This window comes from Porites lutea, chromosome 3 (genome assembly GCF_958299795.1).
Source record: "Porites lutea chromosome 3, jaPorLute2.1, whole genome shotgun sequence".
In the NCBI taxonomy this organism is placed as follows: Eukaryota; Metazoa; Cnidaria; class Anthozoa; order Scleractinia; family Poritidae; genus Porites; species Porites lutea.
In genome coordinates this window covers 20,182,307-20,205,098 of record NC_133203.1, presented here as the reverse complement: position 1 = coordinate 20,205,098, position 22,792 = coordinate 20,182,307, and the positions used below count along the sequence as shown (strand labels likewise).

Below are 22,792 nucleotides of genomic sequence, written 5' to 3'. Positions count from 1 at the left end.
AACATTTCTTTCTTCGATGGAAGAATGCAGACCACCAATTGTACTTTCATCTGTAAGAGAATGACATCATAAGAATACTGGTGCTACTACATTGTCTGCCTTGTTATTAATAAAGACTCCCAATTTGTCCTAATTGACTGCAGACTACAATCATAATTTTGTTATTGCCTTAACAATACAATTGTCATAATGGTTGGTCCCTTTAAGGCATGACTTGCGGACTGTGTGTGTAAGAAGGGGGCAAAAAAGAGTTGGAATCCTGGGCCATGTTAGAAGTTACATGACAAAAGAGGCAGTGTTACTTGCTTACAACACTATAATACTGGCATTATTTGATTACTGCAACATCTGAAGCAGTTTGCTACAACAAGATATTGATAGACTACAGCACATTCAAAATAGAGCTGCTAGGGTAATGATGCATTGTACACTCTCTTCTGAGGCTACAGGGTATTTGCCTTGGTCAACTCTTTCTACCAGACGCTCCAAGCTACTTTTTATCATATTTTACTAGATTTTCAAACGTTCATGACTATACTACAAGACAGAATATAAGGCTATCCTTACCAAAGGTCAAACTTAATTGTATTATAATAATAATAATACTTTAGGAACCCTCAAAAAATGCGCGATTATTTGAAGATTTAATATCTCTGAAATGCCTTTTCGGGGAAAGGTTTTTGTCACCACCTTCGCACTTCCTTGTCATCCGCTTTTTAGAACCGGCTTCACTGTTCCCTACTACATCTAAGAATCTGCTGTATGGGCAGATTTCATTTCTGCAAAACATACCGAAGCTGTCTGAACCCCTTTCAAAGACATCTCTGGTGACCTTATTTTTTCGCCATAATCAGGTATCTGCCTGCACTTCTAATTTTAGTGTTGGCAAAGGGCATTTGCAACAGCTGAAATCTGACAGCCCTGTGGATTGAATATGACAAAGAGAGAATATAATGTTAACTGAGTGCCAAACTGTAAGCCTGCTCATAAAAAAGGCGGGGATGATTGAAAACATATTCCAGACTCAGTTGCTGATTAAACCATTTTCCGAAATGGACTGTAAGGTATTCTTTCAAAGGACACCGTCATCCATGTATCATACCTATTCATTGAAAGATAGCGTGTCCCTATAGTACCTTGGCAGATTTCCTATTGCTCACATCATCCATTAGGTCCGTGTCCTCAGTGGATAAACTTTAAACCACTTCAGTCGTCAAAGGACCTTCCAGCTTTTGTTGTTTCAAAACACATCTCCCTGCCAAATCAAAAAGTTTACTAGGCACGATACAGGTAGCCTTATAGGCAATCTGCAAAGTTCCAGATCCAAATGGCTGGGCTGGAAATCCTTGAACGTCTAGAACTTCTAGTGGCGATCATAAAAGATGGAATTGCCACTGGTAATTCTACAACATGAAGGAAAAAATGCCAGTAAGAGAATGATAGGTTGATAAAAGCATCTTCACGCGCGTTGACAATTTCCACTCAGGGTGTCAACTGTTTCCAGACTTGGAAGACACCGTTCAATCATTCAGCACAAAGGAGGACTCTTGAAATAAAAAGTAATTGAAAAAACAATAGAAAAAAAAGGGTTTGAAGAAAAGTTTCGAAGTTAAAAAAAAGGGAATGGATATATAATTATTATTTATCATCTTATTCAAGGACTAGGACAAGGCAAGTGGGGCCTGTATTCTAAGCCTTGGTTTCCTTTATTCACTGTATTTCTGGTTATTAAGTATCATTTCCAAATATGACAATTTTGCTTTTTCTACCAGTTTGGCAGTAGTGGGATGGACTTTCCTCGGTTAATCGCAGCTGATGGCGTAGCTAGTCAACACAGTTGCGTGCCGATGCCTCGAACCCGTTTTGTCTCCTTTCCGATTATCTATATATGATTTTATCTTTGGTTACCATCAGGGTTTTCATTAATTTTTGAAGTAGGAGGGTTCTTGTGGTAGAGTAATTGGGCAGCCCTATATACCGAAGGGCCGAAGGCCCGAGCCTCTAGGGGGGTCTGGGGTCATGCTCCCTCGGAAAATTTTTGAAAATTAGACTCTCGGAAATGCATTTTCCAGCATTCTGAGGTGGAAATTTATAATTCTATTCCCTCATTTTGCAAACGAAAATTATGAATAATTTGCGGAGCTTTTACTTATACTAGCAATGTTGTAACTGTTTACAGCCTTAGAGAATTTACTAAATTGACAAGCACAAATTGACTTCATGAAAACCAATAATGTAACTAATTTTGTAACTTTTTGCAGCCTCAGGGAATTTACTAAATACATAATATAACAGTATGGATAATGAACCAACCTTACTGGCTTACCGGTATATTGCTTAGTTTATTAGATAGTGAGCCACACTGGCTTTTCTGATTTAAATTATAATAACTGAAACAAACATTATATAGATCGTAGAGTTTCATGAATGAACTCCTCCTGTACTGTTTTGCTGCTTTCATTCATGAAGAAAACTTAAAGTCAATCCTAAATACGGGCAACTAATGTATGAAGCTTAAAAGGACTACACTATATGTCATGGGAAAATTCAAAGTCAGAACCATAATCTGAGGTTTCATCTACTCATCTGCAATTGTACGTTGAACTGGCTGAATGACGCTGTCATCATTTGTCTGCACACCAGCATCCTGCATGGTTACCGTTACAACGTTCTCACTTATACCACTTGAATTGGCGACCAGTGGTGTGCTGACAAACTTTGGAGGACACTTTCGGCATGGTTTGGCAGCTAACCAAGCTCTAACAGAAGCATCAATCACTCCTTCAAATTCCTTACTTCCCACTTTAGGACCATTGATGAGAATGTGTAGCAGAGCGTTGAGCATGTCATTCTTCATTCTACTTTGAAGCCTTGTCTTCATCAGTTTTAAAGAACTGGCACCCCTTTCCGGCCATGCATTCGAGACTGGAAGAGAGATCACTGCCTCTGCCAACTTTGCAATAAGTGGAAGATTAAATGGGACCAGGTCCTTCATGAACATTAGCTTCTGGAGGCACCAATCAGTTGAAGTGACTGTAGGTTTGCTTCCACCAGAGAGCTTTCTAACTTCCTCAGGCAATTCGTTCTTCCATTTTGCCAAGTCGTATGTGAATACCTGCCACTCATCCATCAACTGCTTTTTGTGGCTTTCGTCATCAAAGAACTGCTCAGCCAGAAGTTTCACCGCTGCACTGCCATAATCCCTGAATCCTGGCTGGCCCCTTTCTGGAACTTGTGCGGGGTCAAATATACTAAAAGTAGACAGGAGGGGAAGGGCAGGAAATCTGCTACTTAAACTTTCTTTCAGTGAATTGACATATTTCACCAGGAAATTGGTGAGAAACAGCTTATCTCTATCAGACGCAGTAAGATCAGCTTGTTCCAATCTGCCTCCAGGTGAAAGATCTCTAAGGAACTCAGTGACTGGAACTCTCATCTGGGCAATTTTGTCAAGGTCATCGGTGCACTTCTGAATTGCTGGCTTTATATGGGAGAAGGAAACCTTTCCTTGTTGGAAAGCAGAGCTGAGCCTGTTGAGAACAGGAAGAACGTGATGCATGACTGTTACCACCCCAATGAATTTCACTTTGTGCATCTTTCCGAGAAGACCTGACGCCTGAGCATCTTTCTGGTCAAGTTGCTTTAGTGTAAGCATGAGTGGTACGTAATCCTTATGTACACCCTCTACAGCCTTGCCAAGAGAGAGCCACCTCGTGCGAGTAGCCTTAGCAAGTCTACGGACGCACTTATCTTTAGCCTCTTTTGAAGGCTCTTGCAGCTTTTTCACGTTAAGTTGGGTCTTCAGATATGCTGTAAGTCGTTTTGGGGAATTTTCAAAAAATTTCTAGATCTGAAAAAGCCATCTCTCAACTTCTTGCATGTATGCGATATCCTCATTAGTGTCACAGCAAGTAAGGGACAGTTTATGGCGGATGCAGTGAACGCTGACGAGGTGTTTGTTCAACTCTTTCAGCCTGGTGGCCACCCCACTGGTTTTTCCAGTCATCACGGATGCTCCATCCGTGCAAAGGCCATTGAGCTTTCCAACTGACAAGTCACAATGGTTTAACTCTGTTACAAGAGTCCTCGTTATGGTTTCTGCATTTGCAGACTCAGATTCAACAAGGAGATCATTTGCACTAAGAAACTTAATCTCTGTGCCACCAGAAGTGCTGTTCCAAAACTGCACGAACGTGATTAATTGCTCAGTAACAGAGATGTCTGTTACTTCATCAATTAGAAGGCCATAAGACCCTGCTTTCTTTATTTCGTTTATAATCATGTTCTTGACCACATTTCCACTTGTCAGGAACATTTCTCTCACTGCAGCGGGAGATTTGTGATTAAAATGCTGCATTTTGTCTAGCCCGACAGCACGAAACAGGTTTAGCAAAGAAAAGAACTTAACATTGGCAACTGCCTCCCTTGCTAACCAGTACAAGGCTGCAAAAGCATTGTGCAATACATCGTTGCGAACTGCTTCCTTTTCTTTATACTGTTGATGAAACATTGACACCCTTTGATTCATTTCAGCTTCCGCAGCAGCTTGATGCATTTTGGCTGAAGAATGTTCTCTGATGGCCTTTTTCCTGTATCTTTTGCGGGGTGTACTGCTGAATACTGCAGCATTGTTCTGGGTGTTCAAAGTTTTATGTTTACAGCAAAGAAAACAAAACATGCCTTGGTTTTCTGAGAACAGAAGCCACCAGATGCCTGTGGTCTTATCATAGGCTAGTTCTCTTTCTTCGACCCAGCTGTGGTGAAATCGTCTCTTCTTCAGCTTCTTCTGCCTGGCCTCCTCTTCTTCTGAGAAATCTTTGCAGCTTTTCTGTTTGCACTCGTAGTAGTTGTGCAGGTTAGAAAGTCCACATTTTTCTATTTCTAATAACATTATGTCATCTGCTATTGCTTTAGATACACTTGGCCCTCGGGTTTTTTCTACTTGCTGTGAGGTATGTGAGAGTGCTTCATTAGACGACTGAGTTTCTACCCCTTCACTTGCTGCTTGTACTAAAGGCATTGTTGAATCATCTGCCAAAGAAAGGTCCAATATGCAATGCATAAACCTCACCCTGTCACTTATGCTGAGTTACATTTTTGGCGGATTTCCATTTACCTTTTGCACTTGTTTTTTGTGTCGTTTGTTTTATGAGCTGCTGAAGAATTAAGCTTATAAATTGTATGTGTACACGAAGTTTATCTTGACATTCCTTTTAATGTTACTTCTTTTATGCTTCTATAATTGTAGACATTTTTTTAGTGTTTTAAAAGATTTCCACTGTAAACATCTCTTTTCAAGTTACGCGATACATACTGTAAGTACCTTTTGACTTCCCAGATTTTACGCAATCTTTTCTAACATGAATAAAAATATCGGCTCGCTCGTAAAAGTAAGCTTAATGTTCATGGGACAACATCTGCGGCCTCAGCTCGGACCTCACGCAATGTTTGTTTTTATTTCGGATAAGTTTGCTAGGAAATTTAATTAACCATCCTGTTATAACTGTTAGGAATTTGCACTAACCATACAATTCAGCAGGTTTCGAAGTTCTTAGAGTTCTCATAATAACCAAAGAGGAGCCGGTTGATTGCTTGTATTCAAAGGTCATTGTGGTTCAATGACTCTTTTGACATGCAAAACGCACACTTTATTTATATCCGCCAGTGCAAGTTCATTATGTTGAAAAGATAACTTGTAATGTATTAATGACTCACCTTTTGCCCTCTTTGGAAAGAAATTATCTAAGACGCCTTGGACATGAGGTCTTTTACTAGCATTCTTCGCCATTTTAAGCAAGTGCTTTTGGTCGCGTGAAATGTCACGTGCAAATGTTATGTAATAGCATGACTGAGGGTAGGTCCTGGTAACTACTTTGAAAACGCAGGGGACGCGTTTCGTGCAATGCGATCAAACTTCGAAATTTATCCCTTTGGTTGAGATATCCTTCGGTAATCCGGACACTGAAATATTAGTTTTCATGAAGAAAAGAACTGTAATTCAGAGATGCAATTCCTGGTTAGACTCCCCTGGCAAGGCGGGAAAGCGGTGAAAAGAAGTTTCGGTTAGTCTGGCTTTTGATTTCGTATTTGTCTACTTGAGACCTATTTCGGCGAAAGCGGGTACTGTGCTCAGAGTAGATGGGTGCCGGTACCCGGGTCCCGGCTTCTAATAAAACCCCTGGTTACCATCGTATACTGATAAAGCGTTGTTGCTCAATTTTTTTCTGTAATATCTATATATCTTTTCGTGCTCTGGGAGACTGGTACCAAGAATGTACTAGTCGCACGTGTTCTTGATTACTCCAGCTTCTTATTGAATTTTTTCTAAATCTTTTAACTTTTCCTCAACTATGACTAGAACCGAGAAACTAAGGAAAGAAAACCAAACGTTACGAAAGAAATTCAAGATCTAAACAATCAATGGAAGAAAATCACTGACATGTCGCAAGCAAAGCAGCAAACTGGCGATATTGATATCCCCACCTTACTGAAAAAGGTAAAAGTAGCCAAAACTGTCAAAAAATAAATTTTTGCCTATTAGTTTCTACTTTTACTATTAATTTCTTTAATCCTTCTTTTCTTTAGTCCGTTGTGTAGTCCTCATTCTTATTACAATTTTTAATTCATTTATTTGGAAACTGTAAACTTTTCTGGTCCCGCCTTGAAAAGCCCTGCTAGCTGCAGGCAATAATTCTGTAATTTTATATGTTTATTAACAAAGTTTTGTTGTTGTTGTCATTGCTCTTGAGGTGAAGTGTGCATGATACTTGCATCCCCTGCCCCATCCCATTTATCTTTTCCCTTATTTTCAGTCATTCATTTTCAACAACGGGTAACTCGCAGTTTTCTCTATTGATTTCCCTAGAAAAGTAATTCAATAAAATAAACATGTAGCAGGTGAATCGCCTTCTTACCATTTCCTCTCCAGCCTTCCAGTAGAAATAAAACTGCTTCCCTGTAATATTACTATCCATAGTCAGTCAAAATTGGCAGAGATTGATAGCCTGCTCTCTCTTCTCTCTCGAGACTATATTTTTTCTATTCGCATTCGTCAGAACGCATCCTGATCTTGGTGTTCCTATGTACAAAGCCACAGATTGTCGAGGTATCAGGAGCAACTGCCAATTAGCCACCCCCACTGATTTTATCAGGAGCATCTCGGGCAAGAAACTGGTCGCCTTTTGACTAGGTTGACGCAAGCGGATCTGTAATCAATAATTACCTCTTTTTTTTTTACAGTTATTATGAACCCAATATTGTTGCCCACCCCACACCCACATCAAATAAAAATTAAATGCTGGATGATAAGAGATGACAATGCGCGGTGTGCATCTTGTGTACAATGTTGTAAGTAAATGCTTCCTTATGCCCGTAAAGTGAACAATAATAATATCCCAGTAATATTTTTTGACTACTCACAAATTCTTTAGGTCCATTCGCCTGGTACTTACGCAAATGATGAGATACAAGTTTAACAGGGGTCGCTGTAATTTCCTGTAAAAGTAAATTAAATTTCCCCACAAGCATTTCAAAAAGAGTCTCTCAGCCTCAAAGTACAAATAGTTGTATTACATTATGCTTAACATTAGTTGATAGCATGTCAGAGGGAAAATGAACATCTCAATCAAACTTCAAATTGTAGATTGTAGATTTGATGATCTGGTGTCTTGAAGGCATATGAGAAATTTTATTTTAAGTCATCTTTTGATACAGTTTAGCCTTTATTTATGTACGTCTCTATGGTGCTGACAGTTTACTTGGTCCAAAAGAGAACAAAATTCATACAATTCTAAATATTTATCCATCTTTTTGGTGTCGGCATATTGTTTATATTCAGGAGGAAATATTTTGTTTCTTTAAAATCATGGACTTGAAAACATAATTGAAAGAAATCTCGTCAATAATTTTTGTGGTCCACCAGCTGACTTCTTTACATACCTTGTTTCCTTTGACATGTCTCCTCCAGGTACTGAAGGAAGAACTGGAATGACTGATCTTCACTGGACCCTGCAGGGATACTGTGATCCTTCATTACTCTGTGCTTGAGCACACCAGAATTCACAGTAGCCTCATCAACACTGTTGAATAGTTCCTTTGTGACCTTAGGTTGACTATCCACGAGATCAGCAAGTCCGAGTGCATGCAGACCCTCTCTCAGCTGTTTCATTTCTGCTAGTCTCTTGTTTACAACTTGATAAATCATACAGTCATAGGCCACCTCAGTGGTATTATTCTTTGTCAGGAAAGGGGCTGTTACTCTACACTGATCCATCAAATTCAAAATTGCATCAACTTGTAATTACGTATCCTGTTCAGCATCCATCAGAATCTCCCTTCCCTATGACCTTACCTCTGTGTCTGCGTATGGCCCGTAAAAGGGTGAGTCACGACTTTAGGATCTGGCTACCATCCTCTTCAGATGACACTTACAAACACCCTTTCTATGTGAGATCAATCCCTGCGTGGTCGCAGTTGTTAGTTCGGCATCTTACCCAGAATTTATCTGAAGAGTGTCCACTACTTTAACATTAATGTAATTCAATACCATGTAAATGTTTCATTGTAATTTCATACAACGTATTTGAGCGACCACTGGCCGCTCCATTGCTGGAGTAGGACAAACGCTAATAGCAATTACCTTGATTAAAGATGAAGTAAAGATAAACTTGACAATATGACAATTATTCCTCGAGCCTGAATGGGCTGTGAGTAAATGGCCTTGACTCAGAGGCCATGAGGGCGAGAGGAATAATTGTTTTAGTAAAATCCAACTAGTGGGTCAAAAATATAGAAACAAAACATTTTTAGCTAGTTAAAGCCAGACTTAAATCCATTGTTTTGGTTTTCAAAAGCTGGCACTTTTCACTTGGGCTATAACACATAGCCTAGTAGTAGCCCAACCAATCAGAACGCAGCATTGATAATAGACCAGTAGTTGGATTTTACTAAAAGGTGTTATCCTTGCCTTTGCAAAACCTTTTCTTTTTCCCCTTACTGAAATAAAAAGAACAACCCAACTTTTTACCTTTTCAATAAACTGATTGACTTCTTTGTGACAATTACAGATCTTTAAATTGTTCCCATGTTGCTGTAACTGTTTCTGAGGTTGTGTGACGCAAGGGATTTGAAAGTAAGTTCTCTCAGACGTTTTTTTGGTCATTTCCCAATAAACTAGTTAAATCGAAAGTAGCAGACCCCTTACCATCAGCATTTGTCTTCTCCCAGATTTCAAAACCTATGGCACATGACTGTATTATAGTCTGTAGTTTATCCCTATGAACACCAAAGCTCGATTTAAAAGGGCGGTAGCCCTAACTCTTTTCAAGACTTCTCTTTTTTATGGTTGGTTAAAAAGGTCGTTTATTGAAGTTTGGAGCATTAATAATTTCTAATATCTTGCAAGAAATCTTACAAAATATCCAAAAAACATTTCTGTACTAAAATGACCGATTTATATCATGCGCAATTGAGTAATAAATTGTAATATTATATAAGGGATGCCTTTGAGTTACACAACTTTTTGATGTGAGCAACAGACTGGCACCAGGTGATGACCAGGTGCTCCAACTTCTCCATTTCTTGATACCACAGTAAGACCACTCTGGACTTGTAGAAGCAGTTCCGCTAGGTAGATCTCTATGACAGGATCACCAATCATTAGCAGTAAATTAGTTTTAGATAGTGTGTCCCTGGTGACTAGACTATGAGAAAACAAAAGAAAAAGTTCATAAGAAAAACTCCCTATTGTAAACCAACAATGTGTTGGGATTTGAAAGAGCAATAGGGATCTCTAGATGGCTTAGACCTAGTTGATAAGTGGATATCTGCTATTTTTAAATTTCTTAATACTTTTGCTAAAAGCATAATATGTAGATTTAGCCAGGGCTAAAAGGGAAGCTCTTCGTAATAGGGAACTTAAGAACCAACCCACAAGCTTCAGCAGGTACAAATCAACAGGTTTAAGAGATTTTTGAAGTTCTTTGTATTTTTTGTTTTTATAAATTCAGGTATCCTTCCTTTTTTCTCCTAACAAGCGATGTGGATTGAAAAGTCGACTAATGATTTGTTTTTACTTTGATGAATGACAACAGCTGTGAAGGCTGAAGGAGTGAACTCGTAAGTTATTTGTAAGTATTAAGGAAGGCAAATCATTTATCTTTAATATAGAGTAAATAACATTGATATGGAAAACAGCCATTGCATTTCACTTCAGTGGAAATAGGTGTTTCTGTGGTGGAAAAAGCAAAGTGAAAACGTGATTGCATATGACTGACACGTCTCTTACTTAATCCGAACAATTGATCCAGACAACACATGAAACTGAACAAATTCCTCAAAGAACCTTCTAAGCCGTAACAAGTAGATCCTGGTTCACACAGTATGGTCTCTGAAATGCCAAGAACATCTACTAGTATTGGAATGATCTTAACTCTGACAGACACTCGGACTTGGTCATCTCTTTCAGGCTGAAAGTTGAATAATCTTTGTATGGAAAGCAAGATTTTTCCATTTGAAAAGGTGAGGCAACACTAAAAAGTCTCAAAACAATAAGATCTCCATTATTTTAAAAGATGCCATTGTGAGAAAAACTTGTTGTGAACAAACAGTTTTACATTTAGGTTTAAATTCGGTGTCGTCGTTGACCTACTGACCGACTGTATATTGAGTTTCCTTTTTCCTGTTGAAATGGACATTGTTGCTCCAGTCGCTTCCCAGAAAACAGATGATTTGTAAGTTCCCTAATATCTATAGTATACTGAAACAAAATTATAAAATCATGTAATGTTAAGCGGCGACAGCAAGAAAAACAGCCAAAAAGCAGTAGGTCTAAGTAGCAAAAAACAACTTTGCACGTACAGCACACTTTTTTGTACATTTTTTTGCTGCTGATTTTCATGATGACAATGTAAAACTTCCAAAAACTTCCTAGTTACATGCTCTATGGAGGAAATACTGTATGGGGTGCTGTTCACTTTTTTTGCTGCTGCTCATTTTCATCCTGGTGGCCGCTAGCATTTCTCATTTTCTCACAGCCGCTTTAAAATGTTCATGTTATTCTTCAAACGAAATTGATGTCCTTTGTTTTTTCTATTTCTGGCTCTAGCTCTTTCTCTGATATCCACGTCAATGTAGACGTTAAAATTAAGTCAAAAGAAAAAAATTGGCTTTGTTGTTGTTTTTATCGCTAAAAGTCCGGGTGGCTATGCGATTTACCGCCAAAACGTGCGGGTACTTGAAATGCAAAATTTCACCCCAGCTTACACGAAGGGTGGACATACATAGGGGCACTTTTCTCAGAGCCAAAATTTCTTGGATGCATAGATTACCAAGTTTTCTTACACATGGTGCTCTGCTGTGCTCACTAAATGCGCATACGAAAAAGCTCCGCCATTAGTTTTGTTGAGCTTTTTACAGTTATAAGAATAAAAGCCCCTCTTTTAAACACCCATCTATTACCCACCCCCACCTGGACCCCTTGGCATTATCAGGTCATTTACTGTAATCATGACTTACACTGACGCACCACACCAAGTTTGATCTCCGCTTGAAAGCATACTTTAATGTTTGTGGATGGCTACACCTTGGCCTTTAGCTAACAAGTCTAATGTTAGTGACTTGCCAACATTTCTTTGATGGAAGAATGCAGAAGGCCAATCGTACTTTCATCTGTAAATGTATAACCTCATCAAAAAACCAACTGTTACTACTACATTTTCTGCCTTGTTATTAATAATGACTCCCAATATTTGTCCAAATTGACTGCAGACCACAATCATAATTTTGTTATTGCCTTAACAATAAAATTGTCATAATGGTTGGTCTCTTTGAGGCACGACTTGCGGACTGTACGTAAGAAGGTGGAAAAAAGAGTTGGAATCCTGGGCCATGTTAAAAGGTTCATGACAAAAGAGGCAGTGCCACTTTTTTACATTACTATAATACTGGCATTATTTGATTACTGCAACATCTGAAGCAGTTTGCTACAAGATATAATCACACATCATACACTCTCTTCTGAGGCTATAGGGTATTTGCCTTGGTCGAGTCTTTCTACCAGATACTCAAAGCTACTTTTTATCATATTTTACTACATTTTCAAACATTTATGTCTATACTGCAAGACAGAGTATAAGGCTATCTTTACCAAAGGTCAAACTTAAGAATAATAATAATTATAATAATGCTTTAGGGACTCTCAAAAAATGCACTATTATTTAAAGATTTAATATCTCTGAAATACCTTTTCGAGGAGACGTATTTTTACCACCTTCATGATTCCTTCTCGCCGGCTTTTCAGAACCGGCTTCGCTGATCTCACTGCATCTAAGAATCTTTTGTATGGGCAGATTTCATTTGTGCAAACCTATACCAAAGCTGTCTGAACCCTTAAAAAGACATTTTGCATTACCTTATTTCTTCACCATAATCAGGTATCTGTCTGCACTTCAAATTTAGTGTTGGCAAAGGGCATTTGCAATGGCTGAAATCTGAAAGCCCTGTGGATTGAATATGAGAAAGAGATAATGGAATGTTAACTAAGTGCCAAACTGTAAGCCTGCTCATTAAAAAGGCAGGGATGATTTTAAACATATTCCAAACTCAATTGCTGATTAAGCCATTTTCCGAAATGGACTGTAAGGTATTCTTTCAGTGGACACTGTCGTCCGTGTATGATACCTATTCATTGAAAGATGGCATATCTCGATAGTACCTTGGCAGATTTCCTACTGCTTTTGTCATTCATTAGGTCCATGTCTTCAGTGGATAAACCTTAAACCACTACAGTTATCAAAGGACCTTCCATTTTTTTGTTTTAAAACATATCTCCCTGCCAAATCTAAAAATTTATTAGGCAAGATACAGGTAGCCTTAAAGGCATTCTGAAAAGTTCCAGATCCAAATGGCTGGACTGGAAATCCTTGAACGTCTAGAATGCAGTGAAGGGGTCCTTCAGTATTGATGGAGCCCCAATCACTGGCGATCGTAAAAGGCAGAATTGCCACTGGTAATTCTACAACATGGAGGAAAAAAATAATGCCAGTAGGAGAATGATAGTTTGATAAAAGCATCTTGAAGTGCGTTAACAATTTCCACTGAGGGTGCAAACTGTTTCCAGACTTGGAAGGCAACGTTCAATCATTCTGGGCAAAGGAGGACCATTGAAAAAAAAAAGGACATGGCAAAAAAGAAACAGAAAAAAAGGGTCTGAACGAAAAGTTTCAATATTGAAAAAATAAAGGCAAGGGATGTATAATTATTATGAATCATATTATATTCAAGAACTAGGACAAGGCAAGTGGGGCCTATATTCTTAGCCTTGTTTTCCTTTTTGCCCGATATTTCTGGTTCTTAAGTATTCTTTCCAGATATGACAATATTTTATTTTGCTTTTTCTACCAGTTTGCCTGACTGGCGGTAGTGCAATAGACTTTCCCAGGTTAATCCCAGCAGATGGCGTGACTGGTAATGAGGATGGCACTGGTTGGGTTAAACCTCTCAGTTGACCTCTGCGCCTATGATCTGTCACTCACTTGCTCAGCGCTACGGATGCTAGGGCTCGAATGCGTACACTTCTAAGTGCGTTGGTAGCAGTAGTATTTGTGGTCCTGATACTGGGTATGGAAGTGGATCCAGGCTCTCGCGCATCGCCGCCTCCTCGTCAGATGAGTCCTGAAACAAATGACGCTTTTTGCCACATCCTTTGTCTCCAATAATAGTAACTATTTGGAGCTAAAATTGAATTACGAGTCTAGTGTCTCGGCTCATTGTCATAAAGATGTCCTCCTTTTGAAGAAACCCTTTATTATTTATACTTTACTTTATTTTTTTTTCTATACAAGTTTTACCCATGACATTTACCTACACCCACAACTTACGACCTCTACCCACTATCTGTGAAAACGGGTTTTGCCTTCACAAAAGGGTAAACTGATGGACAGGGAAAAACTCTAAACTCTCTCTGGGAAAGGCCTTTTCCTGGGGACACTTGCTAGCTGCGAGAAGGCACGGAATCTCTTATGCCTGCTGAATACCCTTGAGACAATGATCACAACAGAACTTGTGTCCAACGTATAAGTTTAATCCAAGACTATACTGTGGGTACAGTCAAAACATAACCAAAGAAAATCTTACAAAACACTGGTGTAAATACTCTAAGCTGATGACGCGATACGGACTAGGTCATGTACTAGCGAGGTAAATAACAGAACACAACAATCATTTCTAAAAGACTATTGGTGGAAACCTAAGCTTGTTTTTAAAACATTAATTACTTCCAAAAGCTTCACAGGTGGATAATGGTGTCTTACAGGTTGATCACAGCTGGAAGACTAAATACAATTATGACTTGACAAATAAGTTTATGCTCAATAAATCAACAGGTTGTTTACGGCTTAAAGAAGTTAAGACTAAAGAATAAATGATTCCTACATTGGCTTTTCATATTTTTACCAGCGAAAGCAAAATAACTGAATAACAATAAATGCTCTCTTAACATACCCACGACATTTAGCAAGAAATTTGATTCCTGTTGTTCTTTCATTAAATCAGTAACCCGAATACGTTAGGTTGATAGCGTCGTTTACCAAAAAGCCAACTAAAGGTATGTAAACACAGATTATACGATAACCATATTTGACACAATTATATTCAGACCTCCTTTTTAGCGAACAAGTTGTACAGGGAGAACATCAGTTTTCAGGGTGCGTTTTCCAGGCTTGGGCGAGCGATAATGCTTCAAAACCTCACTTCTTTAAGAACCTGGCCAAGAGCGTCGGCCTCTAATCGACCAGATTGTCATTTCAAAGCCCCAAAGAAAAGTCTTATGGTCGTTGATATTTTGAAGCCCAAGTTGCAGTGGAAGGGACCGACAAAATTCAAGGAGTCTTGTAAAACCTGTTATCTAGTCCTCATTCATATTACGATTTTTATTTCATTTATTTATAAACTGTAAACTCTCCTTGTCCCGCCTTGAAAAGCCTTGCTAGCTGCAGGCAATAATTTTGTAATTTTATTTGTTTATTAACAAAGTTTTGTTGTTGTTGTCATTGCTCTTGAGGTGAAGTGTGCATGATCCTTGCATTCCCTGGCCCATCCCATTTATCTTTTTCCTTATTTTCAGTCATTCATTTTCAACAACAGGTAACTCGGAGTTTTCTCTATCAATTTCCCTAGAAAAGTAATTGAATAAAATGAAAATATAACAGGCAAATCACCTTTTTGCCCTTTCCACTCCAGCTTTCCAGTAGAAATAAAACTGCTATGTAATATGACTATCCATAGTCAGTTTTGGTCCCCAAAGTGTCTTGAGAATGTAAAATTGGTAGAGATCGATAGCCTGCTCTCTTGTAAGACGCAAGAAGTGCCTAGGAATGACATTCTCCAGGGTCTTGAGAGTCAACCCTTCCGATGTGCCAGCAAAGTGTGGATCAATCAATACCTTTACATGGTTAAAAGCTATTACACAGGGCGATCCAGTTTATTCAAAGAAGTGGTTTACAATGCAACTCTATACCATGCACTTATTGTGTTAGCCCGTTATGTTGTCCATCTTTATCACTGCTTGGTGTTCCTGTGGTACAAAGCCAGAGATTGTTGGGGTATCGGGAGCGACTGCAGATTAGCTGCCCCCACTGATTTTATTAGGGGCATCTCAGCCAGGAAACTGACTAGGTTTATGGATGCGGATCCGTAATCAAATCAAATCAAATCACTGGTTTATTGTCCCTTTTGCAGTCAGAAGACTGAATTGTAGGATACCTTACAAGCTGTGATATATACACCAATACGGTACACTAATTGACAAGATTAATATTTAACACTAACAAAATTTGAGAAACATTCAGTCCTTGTGGCCATGGGCCTGCTAGAACTCCCTGATCTTAGACACACTGGTAGATATAGGTACCACTCTGTTGTGTATTACTGGGTATACTGGGTTACCTGGCCGAACCTTACCTATAAATTTAATACACGAGACTGTCCGACAGTCAGAAAGTGTGGATAATGCAGCTTTGTCAAGTGCTGTTTTATAAGAAAAACAGTTAACACCCGCACATAAGAACAAATGGATTAAGAACACCAGGCTGAAATTTGGCCAATAAAGCCCCATTTTTATAAGAACAAGATGAGCCTGAAAATTGTAACATGTTCCTATAAAATGGAAAAAGTGTTATAATTACAAAACATGTAAGTTTATGTTTGCTGTCAGATTACTTCATTTGTTAATGAAATCAAATTACAGAATAATTATTTATTTTACTTCCCTAAAATATGCTAAATTTACCTCTAGCAACATGTTTGGGATAGTATTACTAAATAAAAATTGAAGAACATTTTGAGGCTGATTTGTCATTAAGACTGTGTCCATGAGAGGACCAGGCAGGCATGACACAAGCTATCGCTCCGATTTGGATGAAACTTGTTCAGATTGAAGGACCCACCCAATAACTCTCAAAGACAAAGAGAGTCTGATTTCCAACTATTCCCTTGGGAGTTAGACCACCCCCTGGATTTTTGCCCTTAATCATCAAAATTTCACGAAAATAATCATCAAAATTGGACACTGCTCCTGGTTACAAGGTACAATGAATTTTTAACCCCTTCAACACAAATAAAGGTCAATCCTTTACCAGTTGATACTTGCAGTTTCAAGTCATTTGGAGTGACAGGTGCCAATCAAGGGATGTCAGTGCATACCCATGTCACAGAAGATTATGAAATTAGAGAAAATAGCTCAAGTTTAGATCCAAATATCTGAAAAATCCAATGTCCTTTTTCAAATCTGTTTTTACAGAGACTTAAAGCTATCCTTAGACGTATAAAATGGCAAATAAAATTTTTGGCATCTGTCATGTTTTGGTTTTAAAAGCAGTCTAAGCACCGTGACATGAACTGGTTTCCTCCAAGACAGAGGGAACAAATCTAAGAAAACAAAATGGTATCTGATAAGTTTATTCAAATTCCCAAACAGTGAAATAAGTAGTGTCTTCTTACAGTATTTCTTACATATGGGTCATACATGAAAGCAAATTTCATTACTGTACCTACCAAAATGATGGTAATATTAAGTTTAATAGCATCCAGATTCTATTAATAAGAACCCTCGTGTTGGAACGAGCGAGCAAGTATTTCTCTTCATTTTAAATCTGCCGTGTGTTCAAAATAAACGATCCTGGCTAATCTTTATCTATTTTTAGCGTGAAATTTGAATTATGATTAAATGGTCATAAACTTGACCTTGACAGTTAGTATAAAAATTAATACACTGACACTACATTCCAGCGGCCTCAAATGAATGCTTCCTGACTAGACTTCTATCTCATATACTTTATTTTGCTCTTGCCAGTAAATTTCGGAGTTTAGCAAGTGTATTTAATTCTATTTTAGCGAAAGAAACGATAAATTAAAGACTTGACACAGCAACAAGTTGAAATACACAGGTCAAACATGGCAACCAGTTAAGAAAATGAGCCCGGAGATGTTGTTATTTCTAGTCAGCGGTTAAAGCTATCTGTTATTCCATGTAATCGAGCACGAAACAACGTCTCGTTCAAAATCGTACAACAATGGTAAATACTGTATTTATACTCTGATTACACCCGAGCAAGTTTGCGTGATATACATTTTCGTTTATGTATGCATAATGGCCCAATAAACAGCTGAAAACAGAAGCCATTATGGGCTCATGCTGAAATCCAATTGAGACATTTTCAAAAGAGGCAGTAGGAAATCTTGGGAAATCTTAAAAAATCTTACCCAGTCCCCCTAATGCTTCTCCAACGAAGTCTTCCTCTTCATCTTGATCAGCTTGTTCTATGGCTAGACGTTAACTTCTATACAGCACAGACAATCTGCTGAAGTATAGGGCTATTTGCTCTGTAGTCAGCCACTCCTCTTTGCTAAATATTTTTTTCATCACGAACAGCTCTCATTTCCTACACACATCAAATGCTCTTGCCTTCCTTCCTGTCTCCTCACCTTCCATGAATATCTGTTTCAGATGTGTCTTTACTTTTTCAGTAAAGCGTGTTGCTTTTCATGATGTTTTTAATGCCCATCCGCTGGAGATCTGGCAAGTGGGATCATACCTAGATGTTTGCGGGTTGGAAGCTGTTTCTCTGTGTATGTAGCTCCCCCAGACCTCTTTGCACATCTCAGCCCATTTCTTCTTTACACTGTCGAAGGTCGATTCTCTCTCTAATTTTACAAGATGTTTACCCACATCCAGGTGTTTCTGCAGATTTGTAAAAGACTGGTATGTCTTTCTGCATCCTTCCTCAGGACAGGAGAAGAAAGCTCGTGTAGCTTCATCAGCCGGGGAATCTTCAACAGGTTGTGGAGGACAAGGTTGAGGACACACGCACTTCACCCTTGTTGACACAGATCTAAAGACACTAACATCCTCCCATGGTATGCTAAAGGGCTGCACGACTTGGAGACCAGTAGGCCCCTGAGGCAAACCAAATGGCTTCACCTGTGTTGGTGTGAAAAGCTTTCCAGACTCCACATTGTAGGCCCTCCATACTCGCAAACCAGCTGACTCGAAGCTGAAATTATTGAGAGCCTGAATTCCGGTCATTGTGTGCTTCTTCATTGTTTGGTTAGACTCCTGAATCTTCACAACTGCTGCATGGCACCCTTTAACTCCACCATAGGAATCAATAGCAGTTTTTATGTCTGTAGCAATTTTATTTGTCACTCGATTAAATTTTTTTTTTTTTTAGCAACAAATGCATCCAAAAACTAGAAATACGGATGAAAACTATACTGGCTGGTATAAAAAGAGTCTAGGTCTAGGTTCTATGAAACTATAAAATGTTCACAAGCGCGACTTTCCAGTAAGAACATACATAAAATTAATCAAATTATTCACATCAGTTAGAGTCCGAGGTCAACTTCATTCCATAGCCGGGTGGCTCTGTACACAAATGACCGCTGACCGGTAGCTGCTCAGAATAGCAGTACATCCAACTTGTTTCTGTGTATAGTATTTAGAGAGTGAACAACAGATGTGCCAGGGTACAGCGTCTTTCACCTCAAGTTGCCAAGCCACTGGCAACTTTTCAAGTTGCTTTAATGTGGGGGTGGTGTAGCCGCACTTTCTGAAGCTGAGCAATGTTTTTCTTTGTTGCACTGGCCCAAAGTGACAAACAATAAAAAATCTTACCTTTATTTATGTAACGTCGCATGTGAGCCTTCAGTGCAGCAGTTCTTCTATCGCAAACATCTTTTCCGGCCTGTGGATCACTAAAGTCGTATCTCTTTATCATAATACCTGCACGCTCTCCAATGCTAAGAAGTGACAAGATTAGGTAAGCACAATGGTAGCATCCTGCATTGCCTCTTGAATGTTCAGATTTGCCACGTTTAGCGTTGTTAGTGTGTGCTCTATGATTGAAGCCACAGCAAACCAATTTTGAGTACATTCTTCGACAAATGGATGTAGGTTTGGGCCTGGGGAAAAAAGTCAAAGACAGACTTAGCAATGGGTTGAACTACTCCAGATACATTTAGGCATCTGGTGTCATGCGACGCCGTCATTACCCAAATAACATTTTCATGGGAGCATATTTCTAACTTGATAAAACACCCCCCTTCCATTAGAATTTAACCACATAGTTTCAATCAAACCAGACGGTTCTACACTAGCCATTTTCTGGTGATTACCTCTATCTCCTCATGTTCAGTCTTAGTCACTGCAGCTGTCACATACGACGATTTTCCCTTTTTGCCAAACCAGTCCCGCTGTGTTTCTCTGAAACTGGCTGGCAAAACTTTTATGGCCCAATCCATAATCAGCAAGACCTTGCTTGTCAACAAATTGTCAATTATGTCACTTTTTGCACCATCCTGGTGGGCTGCCCGAAGGATGTGGGCTTTCCATTCGTCAATTTTGGCAAAAGCGGTGTCAACCTTGTATCGCATTTCCTCCTCTTGGTCGTTACCACTTTAATTAGACCACTCCACTCGTTACCATCATTACCATCATTAAAGTGAAAGTTGATAAACTTTTTCAAACCCAATAACTCACTTTATGGATGCTTTATTTTCGACCGAAATTCGGCCTTTTTCCGCTATGACCACCACCCGGCTTGCGACATTGTCGCTTTGGTGGATTCACATCAAGCTGCTTGTTTCCTTTGGCTTTTTCCAATCCCTGAATCTGCTTTCAGCTTCTTCCATCCTCTTCGGTCCTTTCTGATTGATCTGTGTCGAAAACATGGACCTTTAACTACGTTTTGTTGACATGTGTCAGGTTCATTACTACAGCAAACCAATATACTGCCCCCATTTAAGGTGAATCCGGATTCTGGAATATGGGAGATTTTTGCATGTGGAATCCAGAATATGTATAAAGCGAATTCAGTTGTTTTGACTTATGTTGATTCATTTAACTCAGTTTGGTACGCAGTACCCCAGCTCATTAATCCATACGTTAGATACGAATATATGAGAGTATAGTACAGTTGTTTGAGTATACTCATAAGCACATACTATCTAGGCTTGAAGAAAATTTCAACGTTTTTTGTTACTTTGTTGTTAATGTTATTAATCTTGTTATTAAGATTAAGATCTTATTAAGATATCAAGATCTTAATACGATCTTAATAAGATCTTGTTAAGTTACTCTAAGTATCTTAGTAAGAATTCCCTAGTAAGAAACTCAAGATTCTTAAAGAAAACGCAATAAGATCTTAACAAGAACGTAAATAATAAGGTGCCAAAATTAAGTTTTCAAGTAACTCAGATCTGTATGGCCCTCTCAAGAGATTGAGTTGTGTTAATCATTTTCCTGATATTATTAAGAACAGATCCTAGTCAGACTGAAGTTGCGAAACATACAATACAATTTATCAATGATGAGTTTATGTCGGTGTAACCTGTGAACTTCTTCTTTCTTTGGTAATATGTTTTTCTAGATTCCATTGTGTTGTCTTGTTAAAAGTTATCTTTGTTTTACGTCAGTTGCTGGTGCAGCAGGTTTTAGCTTACATCAAGGATGAGCCTCAATAACATCTCTTTTAAATGAAAACATATTATTAATGTAAATTAAGGTTTTGAAGAAGTCAAGATCTTACTAGGATCAACTTTCAAAAAAATTATACAATCTTAATTACGTAAAGCGGAATACTGGCTGATTGGCTGAAAATAAGCCACTGTTAACCCTGTAATATTTGTAAAAAATGATTGAAACCAGGCTTAGTCTAAACTACCTGTTAAAATTATCTTGCAAATTACAATTTTTGGGCTTTCATTAAAAAGAGAGAGAAAAGTGTCAATTCCAATTTAATTCCCTCAATAAACAGATCAGAGAGGGTTTAGGATACTGGCCCCATTAACACCAAAGCTTAACGAAGAGTTGTATAGTTAAACACAGATTAAAATATTGTTTCCTTCATTAAACCTGCTCTTTGAATTTAGCTTATCGCAACTTCTGAGTACAAATTACAAAACCTATTGAATCGTGTTCCAATTTTATAAATCAAATATTTACAACCAACATTAATGTTCAGTTGATGTCAATGGGGCAGTGCATTCATTTGTATACTATTATTATTATTACGATCATTATTATAAGTAGTAGTAGTAGTATTATTATTACTACCCAGGGCTGTGATTAAGTTTTAAAGCAGGCGTAACATCTAAGATTTCAGCTATAACATATAAGCACATGGGCTAAGGCCATGTAAACCAAAGCCCAAAGGGCCTGAGCTTTTAGGGGGGTGTGGGGGCCTGCCCCCCCCAGAAAATTTTTTTGAAATTAGACTCTCGGAAGTGCATTTTCCTGCACTCTGGGGCAGTACTTTTTAATTTTTTCAATTAAAAAGTAATGCAAATAAAACAGGGCAAAAACAATTATTAGTGTTATGAAAATAGTGAAGTGCATATTGTAAGTACTTTGACTCAAACTTCATGAGTGGTCCTTTTTGCTGTATTCTGCATTCACGTGTGTGAATTAATACCTTCTTCTCTTTACTAATACATTTTAGCATTTACATTTTACAGAGATGAATAAAGTTGTTAATTTCTTCAACAGCTTAGTGTAAAATTGATTGTTTCATACGCATAATTGGCAACTGAGTCTCTCACCATACATGTGAAGATGACTAATAGCCATCTTCATAATTAGAACCATCATCTTTACAGTTGTAAAAAGAATGAAATTGGTCGCCACCTTTGCACTCTGGGAATTTTTGTTCCAAGGTTTTCAGCATAACGTTTGTGTCTACTGTGGATGTGACAGGCTGAATTTGTACGGCTGAACAAACTGAGTCATGTTTGCAGGTCTTTGCTGTCAGGCTGCTTTATCACCTCCATTTGCTGCCGTCTGTTGGGACTGTTGATTCCAGGTTGCCTTGATGCGGGTTCCTTCCTTTAGTTCATGGCGAAATCATGAATAAAGGTAAACTTCCACCATGCAAAAAGATAACTACCCACATGGAATAGTGGTCACGCAACATTAAACCATGAAAAATGGTCAGCAGAATCCCATTTACCTTAAGCATGGCGATTTGCATAATGAGTTTTGCTGCTGAAAATGGTGTCGGAATTCAACAACGATTGATCAGGGATGTTATCGGAAGGTTTTTTTTACGAGAAAAGGTTTAAGTTTTTACCCAAAACATGTCTTAGAATCAGTAACACAGACAACACAAGTCAACAAATATATTTCTTTTAGAAGGTAAAAGTTTACAAATAAATTTCAATTTGTTCTGCCCTGTGAATATTCATTACACAGCAACCATCACCCATAACACCGACTGAGCTCAGCTGTAACAGGTGTTATGGG

General features: G+C 38.5%; 1 pseudogene; it reads right to left on the bottom strand.

The window, feature by feature from the left end:
• Positions 1–2,578: 2,578 nt before the first annotated feature.
• LOC140931861 (zinc finger protein 862-like) lies at positions 2,579–5,788 on the bottom strand (annotated as a pseudogene).
• Positions 5,789–22,792: the final 17,004 nt, after the last annotated feature.